The sequence below is a fragment of the Anoplolepis gracilipes genome, chromosome 17 (assembly GCF_047496725.1).
Source record: "Anoplolepis gracilipes chromosome 17, ASM4749672v1, whole genome shotgun sequence".
NCBI classification, from domain to species: Eukaryota; Metazoa; Arthropoda; class Insecta; order Hymenoptera; family Formicidae; genus Anoplolepis; species Anoplolepis gracilipes.
Genome location: NC_132986.1, coordinates 5,046,634 through 5,059,905, shown reverse-complemented (window position 1 = coordinate 5,059,905; position 13,272 = coordinate 5,046,634). Strand labels below are relative to the sequence as shown.

General features: G+C 37.4%; 1 protein-coding gene across 2 annotated transcripts in view; it reads left to right on the top strand.

Moving 5' to 3' along the window:
• The window catches only part of Tmtc2 (Transmembrane O-mannosyltransferase targeting cadherins 2), a 291,042-nt gene that overhangs the window by 55,263 nt on the left and 222,507 nt on the right, over nucleotides 1-13,272 (top strand). For both annotated transcript variants that reach the window (XM_072909087.1, XM_072909088.1), the window contains exon 2: nucleotides 7,249-7,370. The gene's annotated coding sequence lies outside the window, so the exon portion shown is untranslated. The remainder of the gene's footprint in view (nucleotides 1-7,248; nucleotides 7,371-13,272) is intronic.

Below are 13,272 nucleotides of genomic sequence, written 5' to 3'. Positions count from 1 at the left end.
GTTAGGGTATCCTTGACGTCAGTTACGCGCGCGGACGCGGCGTGACTTGGACGGGAAAGGGAAACATCCGCTAATTAAGCTTGATATTAGAGAATTTTGGATGACGTGGCTCGCCTGGGTGGTTGCTTAATCCTCTTCGCCGCAACAGACGCCGTTTGCGGCTGTTTATGCGCGCTCTCATTAAGTAAATACGTAGAAGACGGATAAACAAAAGGAATGCAAATGCTCACGAATGCAGAAACAAGCTGTTTCTAAGTCAAGAAATAACTACATTAACTACTCGCTGCGCTGTTACATTTCCTCGACGATTGCAAAATTTACTTTGATTTGATTTAGAAATTATTTTGCACGAATATATCTTCTTTTTTCTTCTTCTACAAAATTAATCCTTCCGGTTTAGATATTTATATTATTCCTGGCGTTTCGCACCAACATCACGTACGAAGCGCGAACCATCTCTCCCTCCTGAAGAAATAGTATTATCGTATTCTATCCAAGTCGTCGCGTGGGGCGAAACTTACATTCGCCGACGTACGCGAGACACGCGTAAAGTGTAAGCAGGCGCGGCATGTCTCGCTGCGGAAAGAGCAACTAGTTAACGCGATATCTCGCGGTGAGTAGATAGGTAAGGTAAGACGAGAGCCCCGGGCGTAATCGAATAGCGGATTGAAATGACATCCACCACTCACGGGTAACTCGACGAGACCTCAAGTGCCGTCAGCCCGAGTGGCTGGTACTCTATCCAGAGCGTGTAGCGTGTGCGCACGCTCTAGACAGCTGCACACGTTGACCATTATCGGCGCACGTTGCACGTAAGAAACGACTTTAGTGCACGAGGTATATCGAATCTCCGCGCGGGTAAAAGGAACCCTCGTATATATCCTCTATCTACGTACGTGGATAGACTTTCCTTATACTTTTGTTAGCTTAACTTGCTTCTTATTTTCGCTATTATGATGAAATAGCTTATCCTTTTTCACCATTATAGCTAAAACAAATTCATCAATCATGGGCATTTACCGCGGGGCAATCACTGATGTGAAACTCTATTTATTTCTAAAATCATAAAATATTAATAATTACATTTAGTAATTATAACATTGATTCTTCCTTTTGACAGATTAATTAATGTAAATTAATTATATGTAATATAATTATAACTTAAAGCTATTTTTCTTTTTGATTAGTAATGACGTGAGATAGATGATAGTTCTTAACATGACAATTCATTCGCCTTGTGTAAGCTATCAACTGGCTGACATGCTGCGGAAGGTATCCGCGCTGTCTAAGCAATAATATATTACCGCGGATGTTGCGGCTCACTGCGTTGCGCTTTATCTCGCGGCTATCTCACGGCTGTCTCTGAATAGTTTATAAATTGTTCATCCCGGCGTGAGAGAGCCGCCAGTGGTACGCAACGAAGTGACATTGGTAAATCCAGTTCATCCAATTCTCGAAATCACTCTTTCCAATGCATATATACTGGATATACCGTGTTACATTTGTGCTCTTTTTATTTATTTTCTGTCAATCGAAATCGTTATAAAAAAACCTCTTTAGAAAAAAAGGAAATTATGAAAAAAGTATTATTTTAACTTAATACTTTGTAAGCTAGATTTATATAGTTAAATCTATTAAGTGAAGTATACATATATGTTGCAGGCTCTTTGTAAAATCAGCCTTTTTATAAAAAGGCCCAGGTTTTATGTAAAACATCATTTTACATATTTGAATATTTTCAATGTTTTAGAAAAACGTTATAGGCTTTTGTAAAAAAAAAAAAACTAATTTTATAAAAACCTGCCACATACATACATTTGATATTTAATTAATTACGTATAACGTATCTATAACGTGTGTGCATATACATTTTTTATTCTGATACCACACACACAGAATATAGTAAAAAGTTGTAAAGATAATCCGTATTTCCACGTAGCAATATATTCTGTTTATAGCTTTAATGATAATAAGAAGACTTTCTACATTTTTGTTTTTATTTTTGTTCCAAACTTGGCGCGCTAATGACATTCAAACGTGGCAGCGTACGATGTGCAAATACAGCCATGATACTTGAGCATGTAACAACTGTTTCTACCTCGCGTAACATTACGCGGTAGGATAGAAGCCAGAATAGAACAGAGCGGTCACTAGTTAAGGCCAGCAAGCGGCGACCAGCTCTGGCCCTTATCCATATTCCGAGCAGCTGCTATCAAAGCGTTACTGGAACTGAAAATAGCTGCGAGCACATTTCACTCGGATTATCTCCACCGACTGGTCTATCGTGTCGGGAACATTCATTCCTTCAAGAAAGGAATGAGAAACAAAGCCACGGATAATGGAAAGGGACGTTAAGACGTTGTGACGAATCATATGGAGATATCCGTTCTATCCGTTACCAACAATATCACGAGAGAATGAGGGCTTTGCCGGAATCGCGACAACATATGGTACAATAAAAAAAAAAATGAAAAATTATGTGTATGGGAAGATAGAATAATATTATATAAATATACATACATGTATACGTTGGCATTTTTTCTTCCGCAAATTTTCTATCACTTATTAGCATTTACGTAAAGTCGTGTAATATATATGTATAAATCATGTTTCACTGGATTTTTTATTTCTTTAACTTGTTACAAAAACTGGCAAAACATTAGATAAATATATATATATATACAATATATTTTGTTGGCACCTGACGTTCGTTTTTCCAATTTAATTTGACTATTCGACAAATTCCAATGCTGTCTGTGAACATTTTCGAACTGTAAATCTAATGATATTTTTGAACAAAAACGCGAGTTTATTTAACGGCCCTTTACCAATACAAATACTGTCAAATCCCGTAGCAATATTGACATTTTCCATTTTACATCATCCTTTTGAGAAACGTTGCTATGAAAAATTCCCATCGTTTTAACAGCAAACAAAACCGTATCCAACATTTAATTTTTTTTTTTTTTTTTTATGTACGGTGGCCAAACAACATTGATCTCTATCATTAGTGTAAATAACAAAATTTATTTTTCATATTTATGGAGATATAATAATCAATCTCTACCCTCGCAGTTTATATCGGTGTTTGATCTTGTAGATCCCGTTCGCTTCACACTTCATCTATATTCTCCCTCACGCGCATGCATGTTACCGGAGATAACAAAATCTTGCGTCGCACGATAACACGTTCCACGCGAACTCTGTGATGCGCTTCAATCCGTTAACGATAACGTGGTCGCCGGAGCCGACGACGACGATGCCGAGAGAAAAAAGGCGAAACGCGCTTCCCGACCGAGTCCGCGCACGGATGAACGCGCTTATCCCTTTTTGCCGCTGAACTATTCCGGTCCTGCAGCACAGCATTTTATCGCAGCATCTTCGTTGACTGCTGCTATAGCGATGACACGGCGCTGCAAGTACGTCAGAGTGGAAGATATGAGTTTTTACGGATGGCAGCGAAAGAGAGAGAGAGAGAGAGAGAGAGAGAGAGAGAGAGAGAGAGAGAGAGAGACGGAAAAGGTGGAAGGGTAAAGACACGGCGACAGATAGTGCTCAACAAGTCGTGTCGTTGCCCCGGGCTTTTCTCTCCCCGGCTTGTATTCTGGTTTCTTGTCTCCCTCTTTTCGTTACACTTATCCTTTCTCTCACTTCCTTCTCTTTCACCCTCGATGCAGCTTTCTCTCGCCGGCTTGCTTCACCTTCGTTAATGTGCCATCCTTTCGTTCAGACCCTCTTGCGGTCCGCATTTCCAGGCGCCTAATAACACGGTACTTATCAGTCGCCGTAATTTACAATTTTTGCTGTATAATGTTCGCCGTTTTGCCAATTAATTATTCGGCCGGAATCGCGAACATGATTTAGTACAACGTGTGCCGTATAGTTTTGCGCATTCTTCAATTTTATTTGTTAAATTTAATCACTTATAAAACGCATCCATGCATTGTAATGAAAAAAAAAAAACATTTTTATTTATTCTTTTCTTTGATTCTTTCTCATTGCTCTTTTTGTCTCTTATAATTATTCGTATTCCTGAAATTTACTTTTTCTATATTTCTACATTTTAAACATACAATACGTATGGGGATCTCTTCTTCATTTATAATTTTTATTTTTTAATTGATTTTATATGCACGTTACATATATTTCTTATAAATGCTAAAAAGATAATGTTTATTTATAAATATATATATATAATTGTATAACCTTTTTATACTATTGCTATTAAATTATACATATATCACGGTTTAAAACAATAGGTTATAATGCTTCATATTTCTTGTACACTACAACGATATCACAAAACTTATAACTTTCTTATTATTAAATTATTAATATAACTTAATTATTCTTAAATTATTAGATATCAGGTCGTTTTCATTATTCTCCTAATTATGAAAAAATGTGCTGTCACAAAAAGAGGATTTATTCGTAATGTGATATAATCCACATTTTCTTGTGTGTTAAACCTACATCTCTAATATAACTATACTTGACACCGTTCGCCAACGATGCGGGAATACGTGAAATTTGTTAACTTGCTTAATGAGGAGAGCTGAACCGCGATATTCCATTACAACATGCGGGGTGCAAAGGCCAACTCGAGTTCTAGTTTACACGAACAATCGATTACGACATGAGAATTATGGGAGGATTTTCACAAAACGATTGATATAACTTGCAAGATTTTGACGAAAATCGCGTATAACTAGTTATTGAAAATGAAAAAAAGACGAGAGTCACTGGAAATGCAAGAAAAATATATTTCGGCATGTGTGTATATTTTTTTTTAATTGTTTACTCCTATGCGTTTTTTTCTGAATGCATTTGCATACAATTTTGCTGCTCGTTGTACGACGACAACATATTACGTGACATAATTATGTGAAGAACAAAATAAGTGGATTATAAAAAAATGTGTCATATTTTGTCTTTATATTCTCTCTAAATGTCCTTTCAGCTTTAATCCAAACAATTCTCATCGCGTTACTGCAATATCTAAAGTGTATCTAATCACGTATCAAGCTCACGGTGCTTCACAAGGACTTAGTCCTACAACACAGGATCAATTCCGCTCTACTTTGCTGCAATCTGTCTTTTTCTCCTCTCTCTTCCTCTCACGCCACTTTTCCCGTCGATCCGCAGCAGCGTGGCCACAACTTCTCCCGGCTGGAGTCCCACTTTCCCGACGGAGTTTCGGTGGACCAGCTGTTGTAAAGTCGCGAAAGCTGCGAACGAGAGAGTGGAAAGAGAGACTATGGTGGGGCCCTTACGCGGTATTTTCAACCGCACGGTTAACGGAACTAAATTTCAGCATGTTCTTCTCCAGTCGCTTGTTAAGAAAATTGTTGTTACGCGATATTGTCTCGCCTGCGAAATACTTTGCCATTGTCTTTTAATTATCTCCACGATCAAGTAAATTTTTCCGACACAGCGACGATGCGATACGATATTTTAATTGCTGTAAATACCGTCCGTGCTCTTTCATCACCGCGGGCAAGCCATTTGCGGGTCCGCAGCTTCGGGTGTGGCATCGCTCTAAATCTAATAAGGCGTTTAGGTCGCTGAACTAACCGACCGATCCAATAACGGCGGCGTTTGGCGGTCGCGGCGAGCGGCAAATAAATTTCGGTCGTTCGATTAATTAAATTTCAGCAGGAAATTAATTAACCCTTTAACCGTAATGAGGACAATATCGCCCACTGGGCGCGATGCGCGCATGGTGTGCCAGGCGATAACTGAATTAATTTTGAGACACATTATTCTCTCGCTTTGGGTGCGAAAATCGCGCGTAGATATTCCCTCGCGAATATTATTGAAAATATGTAAGAAATGACACATATTGCGCATTTATTTTTTTATTTAAAATAAAATATTACAGCAATTATTATACACATTACGTTATTATTAATAAGCGAATAATCATTTAATTTATTTAAAAATTACGTATATCACGTAATTAAACGTATATTACGTATTACATTGCGTACATTAAACATTATAAAATAAATTAATTCAATGAGAATAAGAAAATATAAAATATAGGATAAAAAAGAACACGTACCTTTAATTTTGCAATTATTTACATTGAATAATTTCAAGGATAGAAATGAATGAATCTTTAAGTTTGATCTGCTGAAGAGTCGTGGGAAAAACGATGAATTTTATATATGTATATAAATTATTTAATACATTATATCTTTATCAAATCGACGTCACTTGAAAACGTCAAACGTATCTCGATGTAGCGCGCCTCTCATGAATTAATTTTCAACTATCGAGTATCAGCCGTCCACAAGATTACGCGCGAGTGCACACGTACCTTCAACTGTCGTGTGTTTTGACACCTGCGAATGAATTTTCCATCGGTGAATGTCAATTTTAGAGGAACTTCAAAAATAGCCTCTCGGCGAGATTTCTCGACAGCGTTAACGATAGAACATATATCTATTTTTTGAATTTAAAAAATCATGTTATTGTATATTTTGTCAGGAAAATTAATTTATTACAATTGAGATGCCAAAAATGATTAAATTATTTCATTTAACTATAATTTCGATGTATAACGTTTTTATCTTGATTAATATTTTCTCCGTTGTCAATTAAATCGTAGGTATTAATATCTACGATTAAAGTTTACAATTTACCTCCTCATCCTCTCTTTATGTGCATTGAAAAATTTTCCTGTCACAACATTATAACATCACCGGTTGAAACTATGGTTAAACTGCGTCAAATTCTCACGGTGACGGTCCGGTACTTCCCCATCACCAGGAGCACAAATTCGTCTTGCCTTAGGGCGACCGAATAATTGCCCAACTATCTCCGGAGTTTCGCTCGTCTCGCGGAAAGTTGTCACTTCCACGTTACGAGCACCCATTCCTCGCGGTCTCGTGCGCCGTCTAATTTCTCGTGAAACGTCGAAGGTCGCGAACTACCACGGTCTGCGAAACACGCTACCTGTTGGTCTTCACAAAGCATAGTAGCGAAGCAACGTTAAACGATGCATACCTAACACAAGTATTTTTAGTTATCTACGTGTTAGTATTCTTCTCTTCAAACATTTGATAATGAATAACGTAGAAATATAAAGTAAAAAAAATTTTAGACAGCTAGATATATTATCTTTAATATTTTTAAACTTTATATATATATATATGTATATATATATATATATAAATTATTTGAATAAAAAAATCATATATTATGTGAATAATTTTGTATTCTTATCTTCTTTTTTCTATTTAGATCCTGACAACGGATGTTACGTCGTCGAAAGATGCAGGTGCATCCTGCTACTGTGTTTTGCCAGCCTTGGCAGAGTATACGATCGACATATCGTCATCCGTGCCACGCGTCCATCTGTCAAGGTAAGCATGCGAGCACGGAACGTGCGAACGCAAATTGGAAACGTGAGGTGAAAGTGCTTCGGAGTCGCCTCGTTTACGGCGATTTGCATCGACTACGAGTGCTCGTTCGCTCGTTCATTCGTTCGTTCAACCTTCTACTCGCGACGTCAATGTCGACGTCGACGTCGTTGAGTCACGATCGAGCGTCGGAAGAACGACGAAAGGTGTTCGTTCGAAGAACGTCGCGGACGATGACCTGGCCGATGAGTGTGGGGAAAATTGCGATGGATTATGGCTACGGAAATGAGAGTTACCGGTGTCTTTATGTATGTCAATTCAGCTCTTAACACTTTAATGTCTGCATGTTACCCATTCAAAAAGCTGATTGTTAACAGAAATGGTACATTCCAAAGTTTTTTTTTTAATAATACTTACTCAAAATTTTTTCATAAATCGTCTGAAAGTGAAATAAGGATAGAAAAAAAAATCTTACTCCTCAAATTTGTATGATATTCGATATATTTTTTAAATGTAAATTTTATTATATATATATATATATATATATATACGTTTATCTTCAACATATATGCAAATGTGATTTTATATAACAATAATAATTAACTTTTAAGTAAAAGAAATGACGTTTTTCTATTGATACATTTTTTGTTTAATATGTATGTATTATGTATATATTAAAATTTTATTTTTCAAGCGATAAAGAAAAGTAAAATGTAATATCTTTTCTACATGATTTTTAAATCTGTGTAAAGTATCTGTACGATAATCGACCGTGTAGAACGATACAATACACAATAGTAGAGAGAATTTAATACCCTTTTCCATTTATTCTTCTTACGAATTCTGCCCGTCGGCGCAATTTAGGAAACCTCCGGAAATGTTCCATTTGAAAATCACCGTCGTTCGAGAATTCCATGCGGTCGCTCGTTTCGCGACACGCATTCTCGAAACCAGCGTGTCGCTAAATCGTGTTTGCTTATCGATTCGACTGCGAACAGCAGCCCTCGAAAACAGCAGCTACAATCGCCACAAATCATTCTTGCGAAACGCTCGCCACATCGTCAATAACAAAAACGCGTGGACAGGCAAACGCATAGAATCTGCTCCCGATACCGATTGTTAACCCGCGAGTGTCGCATGTCATGAAACATCGCCTCCGTTGTTCGCGTCTGAGTGCAACAGCGCAATGTTTCCGGAGATAGCTGCAACGTTTTCAAAGCCGCATCATGAAAATCGGAAAATGCAGTTGCGGTCGATAGATATATTCGCCACTCTTGCATAATCGTTACTTTAAATTAAAGCAGAAAATAGAAAATATTGAAAAAGCGTCGTTCGAAAGTCAGTTCTCCAGGCAACGTTTCCATATTGAGGATATATATATATGTATATATATATATAAATAAATATTTATTTTAAATTTAAATTTTTTGTTACTATTCTATGAAAATCACACATATTATAGTATCGATGTATATGTGCTCAAGAAACATACCGGATTATAACTCGCATTATGAAAAAGAGAGAGAGAGAGAGAGAGAGAGAGAGAGAATGGTATCGCATCAACGAGGAAGAATTTTTTTTAGACCGGACAATGTCAGACAGATCTCTAGTCTCGGAAACGTGGTAGGTTCAATGGCGATGAACAAGCCGCGAAGCATTCTCGCCACGGTCGGGCCGTTTACACGGCAAAAATACGTCGAATGTAGCCCGACAATCAGCGGGCCCTCCGCGCCAGTTACGAACCAATCTTTTTCGTTTGCCGGGCCAATTCGATGATTAAAATGTATTCGGCTCGAAGGGGATAGCCCGGGGTGTTGTTACAGGAATATAATAGCTTCAACACAGAACGTCAAACGCGCGGATTTGATTGGCGTTTCGGGTTGCTTCGACGTTTGTGTTAAAAATGAAAACTTCGCGCCAGCGGAATCGCGTGTCACGTGTTAGCTTATCAATTGCGCCACGATTCATCTTCATTTATCAAACCTCATAAAATTGCTAGGTATGTCAGGTTTCCGCGCTTTCGTTATCGGAGTAGGTTTTTTTATTAATTGATCTTCTCGCAGTGAAAGGGTTTCATTGGATATCACTTTTTGCGATCTGTAATGAAAAAAAATTCCGATTCAGTGGTCTTTGTCGCACGGATGGAAAAAACTAGGACGTTCTGCATACAAAAGACCGCACGCGTGCAAGTATCGCTATTACGCCTTCGTTACAATATAATCTGATTGTGTAACACGTCTCATCTCGCATAACATCTCGCACGGTGTCGGCCGTCGCGTTCAAATTTAAATTCACTGTAACTTTACTCCACCACGTATTTTCGGAGACAATAGTACGGGCTTGCGCCATGCGTGGAGTACGCTATGTCCACGAATTAACGACTTTTTGACTGTGCTCACGTGGCCTGAGTGCGAATTCCCACGAGCAAAAATTCGAGCGACAGACGTCGTAACGATGACGCGCTTATCGTTTTATTTAATTTTAAATACTATATGTGAGTCAGATTTATATGTATAATTTTTTATTTAAGATTAAAAATATTTTTCTTTTTGCCATTTCTCTTGGCAAAATTTATGCGTACATTATATGATAGTTATACATTCCTCTGATGTTTTACATCATTCATTGTTGTCCCTATCATTTATTTTAAACGTAATATATAGTCAAATCTAACAAACTATGAAATTTTAATCATATATTTACGAATTTTATCATAAACTGTCCTTGTACTGATTCTTTGCTTCGCGTGATAAATTTACTGTTGTCAAACAATCATCGCGATACATTGATAAATTACACATAGACCGCACGCGCTATTTGATATTAATTAATATTACCAAGTTAATTAAGCTAATATTGTTTATGCTAATAACATTAAAGTAATACAACATAGTTAATAGTATGAAATAGTCAATAAATCAAAATTTTGTACTGTGATTCACGGGCAAATCATTATAAATGAAGATATCCCGGTACCTTTACCGTGCATTTAGATAGTCTTTATCCAAGAATAATGCATTTGAAATATAATCAATATTATTAAGTGATATTAATAACCAAAGAAATTTCATTAGGATTTAAATCAATCGCAGAATATTGCGTGCTACGGTGTTATTCACGTGATAAACTGACAAAACGGAAGTGTCGATCTCTCTTGCATGTTGTGCGCAACGAGTTTGAAAGGATAATAGCGAGCACACGTTACAAAGATGATCACGAACAAACTGCGCAGATACATAGGATATAGATATATCCTACGATTATATCGTATCGGAATTTTTTTTATTCCCATCGTTGAACATATATATATATATATATAAATATATATATATATATATATATATATATATATATATATATATATATGTATGTATTTGAGGAACGTCGACTAAAAATTGATAGAGAAATCATGTAAAATTTTGGGATCATCAATTTTCTAAATAATAAATAAATATATAATTATATATAAAGCAATACTTTTGCGCGCACACATGTAAATATAATTATACGTACATACATATACATATGTATATATAATATACATACACACATATATATATATATATATATATATATATATATATATATATATATATATAATACATATATATAATAAAAATATATACTAAACGCGCGTGTATTTTATTTAAAATTATATTTGTTATCTTTTAGGAATATTTTCATTTATAAAAATTCATTCATTGTTTTTTTTTTTCGCGCAGAAGGCCTTTCTAAATATTTTTCACTACGCATACAGTGCGTACAAACGCAGTCATAAGTCGTGTAGTGCGTGTAAGCGTCATCGCGTCACGGAACAAACTGATTGTCGGCGCATGCTCGACGATAGGTTCGCACGATAATTCTCACATCGGGACGCGTAAGCCTCCCGTGGCTCGCGTCCGGCGGGATCGCGTGGTCGCCGGTCATCGTATTTGGTGCCCTCCGGTCCCTCGCCCTTTCTAGTCCGCCTTTCCCGGTCCGATGACCGGCGCGGCACGATGCAGCCTGACGGCTTCGCGTTAACCCATTATCTTAATCTGCCAGCGGGACAAATAACAGAGTGCTGCTTCTCCCGCCTGGTAGCTTTTGATATTGTTATGATATCTGCCACTCGATGTTTTGATACGTCTGGATATTTTAGCATAGAATTTGTCCGCTTTAATGCGCTAGAGGATTATTTTTAGTTGTCACATTCGACATCGGCATTGATGACGCAATCGAAACAATGAAATAAAAATAACAAATGTAATATTGTATATATAAATAATGATAAAAATTATTATTAGTTGAAGAACACAAATAAAAATTAAGTCAATATTGATTTTGAAAACAAAAATATTTCTGACCTAGTGGTACATACCGCGATTATAGCGTCGAGATTTTAATATTAACATTGATATTTGCCTCAATACAGCACAATTTTTGACAGCAATGTAACCTGACATCGCGCGTGCTATATCGAGGAAGGAGACGATACAGGTTACCAATGTGTCCTATAACTGTGGGGGCTGCAGAAGGGTTTCCTATCCCTTCGTGGTACCCACGCAATCTTCGCTCCCCTTTTCGTAAGCGGTATTGTTTACTGTCAACCTCATTTCGTGAACCGCGACGCTATACCTCGCATCCCGAGCGGCCCCTCGTCACGCGTCGGACCCATATGGCCGGCTTTAGGGGAGTTGAGCACTGGGGTGAGTAATCGCGGAGTGTTACGAGCGCGGTTAATTTGTATTTCTATGGCGTTGTTTCTCGCAGATGGATTACTGTCGAAGCGGACACTGAGCTTTATTGAGTCTGACAAAAAGAAAAGATTCCAATACTTAAATTTTATTTTCTATATTTAGGGAGAAATCTCTAGGAGAGTTTCTCTAATTCATAAATTAAGAATATTATAGATGAACGTGAGAATCATTTAATATGAAATATTTGAATATAACAGTATCTCTCTAATTAACTTAATGATAAAATATGTGACATATTTTCAGTAATATAACTAATTTATTATTTGCAAAATTTATGAGACTTATATGAGAAAATGCGCGAGAAGTCAGATATAATTATAAGACATTATGACAAGAAGCACGAAGATACGCGTACATTAAAGTTAATTAGAGAGATACTGATATCACACGTTCATATGTTATCATATTCTCGCTCTCAACTCAGCCTGGCTGTCGGCCGTTTCTCCTCGTTTATACACAGCACTAACCGGTATTGTAGTTTGCGTAGGAGTGAGTTAAGCGTTTAAATGCTTAATTACCACATTAGGAGTAACCGCGGCGGGATCTTTAATCGCGGCTCATCGGAGCGCGAATTACTTTTGTTACGCGCTCGGAATAATTGAAGCGTTACGGGTGGCGGCCTCTTGTTCGCGATACAATAGCGCTCCGAGAAACGTCTAAGTCCAGCGTTAGCACAATAATAAGAGAGAGAGAGGGAGAGAGAGAGAGAGAGAGAGAAAGGGAGAGGAAGAAGAGAATCCGCGTGCCATAATACGCGTGATAAATGCACGCGCGTTTCACGTCGGTTCCGACGATTAATTACATGTAGGTACTTAGTGACGAATCGCCGTTATGCGCCAGCGTGTCGACGGATTAAACTACCGAGAGTGACGATACCTTCAGCACAAGCTGGTGTTAGAACCCGCGTGAAATACCGTACGAGTTGTATTTGCGCCGTCGTATGTTTATAAGCGTTACAGCGAGAATAAATTTCGCATTAGTGTGGGAGGACTACGAGAGAGGTAGAAGTTTATGCACGACGGTATTACGAAGCTTACCTGTTGTTTGATACTGCGGAATCTAGGTGTATATAGGGTATATGAGCTCCTTCTTTAAAAGAGTAATGTATAACTTGAATTTAGAAAATTTTCCTGAAGCAGGAATGCTTTCTTCAAGCGCGCATCAAC